The sequence below is a fragment of the Callospermophilus lateralis genome, unplaced genomic scaffold (genome assembly GCF_048772815.1).
Source record: "Callospermophilus lateralis isolate mCalLat2 unplaced genomic scaffold, mCalLat2.hap1 Scaffold_8541, whole genome shotgun sequence".
NCBI lineage: Eukaryota > Metazoa > Chordata > Mammalia > Rodentia > Sciuridae > Callospermophilus > Callospermophilus lateralis.
The window spans coordinates 10,138-17,970 of NW_027516631.1; the positions used below are offsets into that span (position 1 = coordinate 10,138).

The window sequence follows — 7,833 nt, forward strand, 5'->3', positions numbered from 1 at the left end:
TTAAAATTAAAAACACCACATGATTTGCAATAACACTAAAGTACATTATGGTACAAAATTGCCTAAACATGTACAGGACCTGTACATAGAAACATTTAAATCTATGAAAGAAATTATATAAAACATAAATAAGAAATTATATAAAACATAAATAAATGGAAAGATGTATCTTTATGATGAATTTAAAACTACACACATGGGGCGCCATGTTGGAGGGCTGGTGGTAGCGGCTCCGGGAGGTGCTTGCTCTATTGGTCTCGCTTTCGCTCGCTTCCCCCGGCTCCCTTCGGTGCCTCCCCCCCCTCCCCCCCCCCTGCCTGCGTGCCGGAGTGTGTGAGGGAGGGGGCGGGCGTGGGGGGTGGGGGGTGGGGGGAGGCGCTCCGGTGCCCGGGAGCCCGCCGGAGGGAGGGGGAGTCGGCGAGGCCATGGACTTCCAGAGGCTGCAGGAGGCACTGAAAGATTTTGAGAAGAGGGGGAAGAAGGAAGTTTGTCCCGTCCTGGATCAGTTTCTTTGTCATGTCGCCAAGACTGGAGAAACAATGATTCAATGGTCTCAATTTAAAGGCTATTTTATTTTCAAACTGGAGAAAGTGATGGATGATTTCAGAACTTCAGCTCCTGAACCAAGAGGTCCTCCTAATCCTAATGTTGAATATATTCCCTTTGATGAAATGAAGGAAAGAATTCTGAAAATTGTCACTGGATTTAATGGTATCCCTTTTACTATTCAGCGACTGTGTGAATTGCTAACGGATCCAAGGAGAAACTATACAGGAACAGACAAATTTCTCAGAGGAGTAGAAAAGAATGTGATGGTTGTTAGCTGTGTTTATCCTTCTTCAGAGAAAAACAATTCAAATAGTTTAAATCGAATGAATGGTGTTATGTTCACTGGAAATTCACCAAGCTACACTGATAGGTCTAATATAAATGGGCCTGGAACACCCCGGCCACTGAATCGACCAAAGGTGTCTTTATCCGCCCCCTTGACAACCAACGGTTTGCCCCAGAGCAGTGACAGCAAAGAGTCAAACTCACCACATAATGAAGAAAAAAACCACAGTGACTCTCCAGCATCTGAATCAGAAGGGTCTTCAGTGAGTCCTATAAAAAACAAACATTCAGATGATGACGCCGTGGAGGCTGAAGGGCACGAGGCCAAAAGACTCAGGTTTGACAGAGACGGGGAAGTCAGAGAGACAGCCAGTCAGACCACATCCAGTGAGGGGGCCTCGGTCCTGGCGGAGGACGCAGAGGCACCATCATCATCTCAGGACAAGGACAAAGGAAGTAGTTGTACCCAGCAACACTGCACAGAAGAGGAGGAGGAGGAGGAGAAGGAAGAAGAAGAGTCTTTTATGACATCGAGAGAAATGATCCCAGAAAGAAAAAATCAAGAAAAAGAACCTGATGATGCCTTAACTGTGAACGAGGGGACCTCTGAGGAGAAGAGTCAGGTGGAGGAATCGGCTGTGTCTCAAGCTGAGAAGGATTTACATTCTGAAGGGAGTGACACCCCGGGCCCTGTAAGTAGTGGTTCTGACTGCCACCACACAGAAGAATCAGGAGGATCCAGTTCCAGTAAAACTGGAGAGGTTCTCTCAGAATCCTCCATGGAAAATGATGAGGACGCCACCGAAGTCCCTGAGGAACCAATGGAGCAAGACTGACTACTTCACCACATTTAGATGCCATATTTTACATACAGTTCTGGTTTTACACTGTATAAAACTTTTATGTAATAAAGTGGACCTTTAGTTTTACAAGAGAAAGAGAAGAAGGTTGTTAAAGTACCTTAAAAAGTACTTTAAGTGTGAATCCTGAAAGAGTTGTACATGTAAGAACTGTGAATAGCAGCTCCTCTGGGTCCTCCGCTATCTATTTTTTTTTGTTGTTGTTGTTTTGTTTTTGGGCATTTTGTTGTTTTTGCCTTTTTTTTTTCCTCTTTCCTTTTTTTTTTTTTTTTTTTTTTGGTGTCTGGTCAAATCAGTGGTTTGTGTATAGATTTTTTTTTTGAATTTAGAAGTTTTTAAACTGGAACCTTATAATTTTGAAAACCTTTCAAGATTATCACATTTAGTTTATACATGTGCAAGAAAGCTTTATGTCTTGTCTCTTTTTGACAGCTGTAGCAGATTTCATATTTTGGTCATAGTTTCAACATTTTAACATGTGAATTATAGGGTTTCATGCTGGTTTCCAGGTTTTATTGGTTGACTATGTACAATGGAACTTTAAGTCATATATATATATATATATATATATATATATATATATATATATATATAATTCTAAGGGGGGAAATGTTATATTTTTCTGTTTCTATAAGAGATGAATACAGTGGATAATTTTCTATTGGTGATGATTGAGTTCACCTCTTTCACGAGACATTTTCTTTCTCTTCTGAGTAATTCACATAAAATCTGGCCCTGTGAAACCCTGGAAATCTAAGTCTGTTGTAATACCAGGTTAAACACATTCCAAGAGATCTGTTCAAACTAGAATTCTTTTGTATACTTCAGAGGTGCCTGATAAAAGACTTCATTATTTATGAGAAAATGTGCTTTATCTTGGGAATTGTGTTCACACATCAGCTGACTGTTCTCCTGAGTGAATGCTTATGAAGCTGACACGAGCCCATCTCAGAAGAACCAGGCAGATTCCTTAAACTTTTGCTTGCTTTTCTGAACATTGTGAATATTACACATTTCTTTCTAAATTATTCTAGAGTATGCAAATGTCAATGGTATGAAACACCACTGTACTGGAAGAATTAATATATTACTTTAGTAATGTACCTGAGCTAAAATGACTGAAGCTTTAGGGGTGCATAGAAACCACCATAATTTGTATGACATTTTGAAGTGAATTAATATTTTTGAACATGCTTCTTTGACAGCCAGTGTTATATTTTTCAGATCAACACAAAGCACAATGATTACTCTAAACTCAATATTTTCAAATTCACATATTTAAAGTCATGCAAGCTGCAACTTCCCTGTCAAAATTACTGGCTGCCAAATTTATACCTGTTTCTTCAGCTGTACCTTTTGATATTTAGAATTTTTAAATTTCTGTAAAGTAGATTTTGTAGAGTGTAATGTGTTCACTGCCTTTGTGAAGTGGTATATAATTGTATAATTTCTGTGTGTAAACCGAATGCTTGGGCTTTCAATACAGTATTCATATGAAGCAATAAATATTCATGTTATGAAATACTCGAGTACATTTTTATCAAAATACAAAAGAATCCCTTTTTTTAGTTTCAGATACCTGAAGTACACAGATGAACTTATAAAAAACATGCAAACAATTTCTCACACTGTATCATATGCTTTGGGTGATTTGGAGGGAAACCACAAGTTTTGCATTTTGACTACTTAAATTGCTATAACTAAAAAATACCCAAATGATTGGACATATGTTTGTAGGGCATATACTACTGACTGACTTGACAGGTTTACAAGCAGCTCGATGATATATTTATGAATATGTCTGATAGTTAAAAACTGAATATTGAGTTACTGTAACAAGAGGGGGGAATCAAACGTTGTAAATTTTTAAAATTTTTTGCGATGATGTTAAAATGAAGCAATTTTAAATGTGACTTTCAATCATAGTGACCTGTTACTTTATTTTGTTGAGGGATATTTTGCCAATAAGAACAGATTTTAAACATTTTAAGTTTAGAAATTTAGGAATTTTCTTTAGAATATTTATGAAATTATTGTCAATAAACCTATTCTTTAATCTTCTGTGACCTTTTGATATGTTTTATTCTAATTATAGTGCCATGGACCACTTGTAAACAAATCTTTTGTCCTTCATAAGTTGAAGATTTAGCATCATGATTTTGAGGTCTGTGGTTTTATTTGTAAACTTGCAATTGCTATTTTTGCAAGGGCAAATGTATTTCTATATTAAATAAAGTACAATAATGGTGAATGTACCAAAATGTCATCAAAAAAAATAAAAAAATAAAACTACACACACACCCGAAACATCCTGAAAATTCATAAAGTAAAAAAATGAACAACATCTGCCCCCTCAACATTCATGAATTGTGCACAATGGTGTGACTATTTCAAGGAGTTACAGGAGAAAACTGAAAGAACCTCTAATGGCCAAAAATGAAAAAAATTAAGTAACACCGACTTGTAACCGACAGTTAAGATAAATATTCATCAGTTCATGCTCACATATAAAATAAAAAAAAGATCTTCTATTTGGAAGAAATTAATTTATATTGATATGGTACTCTGACTTCAGGGAGGGATGGAGAACATAACTCTGTGTTTTGTTTGGGCTGCCCCAGAAAGACTTCTTTCCACTGTGTATTATGGAGAATGGGCAAAAGACTCTATGGGGAAGTTTTGTTAACCCTGTTTCAGCAACATGATTGTGGTCTTAATAATGATAAGGGACCGGGGGTTGAAGTGCATGCCTGTAATCCCAGTGGCTAGGAAAGCTGAGGCAGAAAGATAATGAGTTCAAAGCCAGCTTCAGCAACCACAAGGTGCTTAACAACTTAATGAGACACTGTCTCTAAATAAAATACAAAATAGGGCTGTGGGTGTGGCTCAGTGGTCAAGTGCCAATGAGTTCAATCCCTGGTACAAAAAAATCATAAAGCATATTGATTTTGTGTACTTTTGATATGACATGATGAAAATTATACTTCACATCTACCAATTTCCTTCCTTAAAATTGTGACTCCATCTAATCAAGGAGAAAATAGATAAATTCAAAGAGTGGAATGTCCTAAAACATACCTGAGTAGCTATACTTGAAAAACTCAAGGTCACTAAAATTAAGAAAAATTTAGAAAGATTCCCATTAAGAATTGCATAAGGAATAATAGTTGTATAATAATTGTAATAAAAAGGATATAATAATTGAATAATAATTGTAATAAAAAGGATGTTAGATAAAAAAACTCTGATTAAAGTATAGATGTCAGGTAATTATAATGTATTAATATTGATTAATTAATTAATTATATATATATATATATATATATATATATATATATATATATATATATGCATTGTTATGGTATATGGTAAATATCTATAAATCTTTAAATTCTAAACTATTCTCAAAAATCTACTAAAATGAGTGTGCCATTATATATATGCAAAATTTGGAGATGAGTTGAAGACTAATATTAACATTTTACATCTAAAATATGTTAAAATTTTTTTAAGAATAATAATTTATGATTAAATTTTGAAATGGCACATTGAAGCTATCTATTATGAATTTATACAAAGGTATAAAGAACCACTATCACTGTTCTCTTTTTAGTACTATTTGTAGAAAAAAATATCTGCACATGCTTGGTAAAGATGTCATACTAGCTATTGAATCACAAGAAGCTAGATTGTCAACTGCTGCTTAAAGTGGATTTGATCAGTTCAGCATATCTGTGTTCTGCAACAGTGAATAGGAAGTCATATTTTTTAACTGGTATGACGAAGGGTCACAAACACTAACATCTCCTTGTTGTGTGTTAGCATACCTTACTGGGATAGGCAGAGAAGATGTCTACTTAGAAACATGTTTATATTTACTTTTCCATTCTAATTCTGCTTTAGAGATCTTCTACATTAGATTATAGTAATTCAAATACAATTTATAAAGCTAAATATTCTAATGTTTCCTTAACACCAATACAATGATTTATGTCATGTGTGAAAAAAAAAGAAAAAAAAATTATGAGATAACAGTACTTTCAATGAAACTGATAAATTGGAGATATGTATTAAAAACTTACAATTAATAGTAAAATGTGTAAAATACTTCTTAATTAAAATAAATATTTTGAAAAATTATATATAAATAATTACATACAATTTTGAATGAGAATAGTTAATAGTCAATATTTATTGTTCTATAAATTTAATTGCATGTGCATAGATAAAAGAAATTGATACCAAATAGGACTTTCAACATTAGGAAATAATTCTGTTTTTTTTTATACTAGGAAATGTACTGTGAACACTTAGATATATTACAATAATGAGGTTTAAATGCTGACAGCAAAAAATAAAAATCATGAATTTAGAATCATTTACATTAATCATTCTACAATTTTGGCTTTATAAATTTTGAATACTTCACATATTGTATCTTAGAAACACATACAAATTTAAACTTAATTCATTTATTGAGAATGCATCTTTTATTAAGTACCATACTAAAATGTACTTACAAAAACTGAATCTTGAGTAATTTTTTCCTGTATTTGAAACCAGATTCTCTCCTTTTCCAGGTTTATTACATCAAATATGCCTGACACATCATGGGAAACTCAAACAGTGATTATTATCAATATTATAATTATCATTATTTATCATAAATACTATCATCATTTGTAAAAATTCAGAGGCACACTTGTATCTGATACAACTTAGAATTTTTAAAACAGGTTTTATAAGCAATTAACCAAGAATTTTCAAGAAGTCTGGGATATGCCCATGCAAACATGTATTTGGGGTGAGCATATTGATAAACATGGTAGAAACATCCTAGAATGAGACAATTACCATCTCTCAATTATAAACTGTCTTGAGTAGGCAACCAGGAAGCCTTGAGATTCCATGATGTCGGTTAGCAGATGGGAAGGAAGGCAAGGCCGCAGACACAAAAGCTGGACAGGACCATTTTCAAAAGGTAGAAATTGCTCAAATGGATCACAGAAATCAATAATACATCCAAAAAGAAACAAAAAATTATCATCCCAAACAAATTGTACATCAGCTGTACGTAGTCACAATAATTTTGTCTCTAGTAGCTAACATTAGGACAAGATTATTCCTGGGTATAAACTGTTTCATTATCTGCTAACTTTTAAAACTAAACTATCATATTTAGCCACAGAGAACCTATTGAAGATTGATAAAATTTTCACTTGTACTTTACATAAAAAGTTGAAAAAATACTGATACAATCACTTTTAGTCATTATGACCAATACAATCTACATAACCAAAAGTTGATATTTAATAAATTGCCATGAAACAATATGATTTACAATCATTTAGAAGCAAAACCGTGGCAATTTTCATGAGACAATTGTTGGAAATCGAAATTCCATCACCTGAATTGTTTTTCAGAAATAATTTAAGTTGAAAATAAATGAAAAAGAACAAGACATAGAGGAAGATTAGATATTTGATGATATTGATACAATAACTTCTTAATATATTTAAAAAAAATGAGTTCCTAAAATCAAAAACTACAGTGTAAGTCTGATTTTTAGCTGAAAATTAACATCATTCAATATGAAAACAACAAAAATATCTATACACATATAGATACAAACTTTCTTTAATCACTTTGGTCAATTTAAATTCATAACTAAAATTTAAACTTTTAATATATGTATGAATAAGCTTAATATTTATTAACCATTTAAAACTATACTTATGCAGAAATACTAATGCAGTTTCCTAAATATCTAAATAAAATTTCTGTTTTGGGAAATTATTATTTAAAACTCCTTTCCACTGAGTTTAATTCCTCATACAAATAAGATTTACAATGGACCACAGAATACAGAATATTTAAACTCTGAAAAAATATCAATTTCTTCATGTTGAATTAAGACAGAGTCTACTTTCTAGAATTACAGGATTCTACAAGCTAAAATTTACAAATAACTTAATTTTTCTCTCACATTCCGTAAACTTTAGAAAGAATAATATTAGAATATTTGGTGTGCATTGTTATAATCTATGATTATATATTGATTTATTTAGGAATATGAGTGTTTTTTTTCCTATATCAATCAAACGTGCTCTAAGTTTTCTATTCATTTTGGGATGTGCTC

At 32.8% G+C, this 7,833-nt stretch overlaps 1 pseudogene; it reads left to right on the top strand.

Moving 5' to 3' along the window:
* The first annotated feature begins 410 nt into the window (after nucleotides 1-410).
* On the top strand, nucleotides 411-1,670 carry LOC143386860 (serine/threonine-protein phosphatase 4 regulatory subunit 2 pseudogene; annotated as a pseudogene).
* The last annotated feature ends 6,163 nt before the right edge of the window (nucleotides 1,671-7,833 follow it).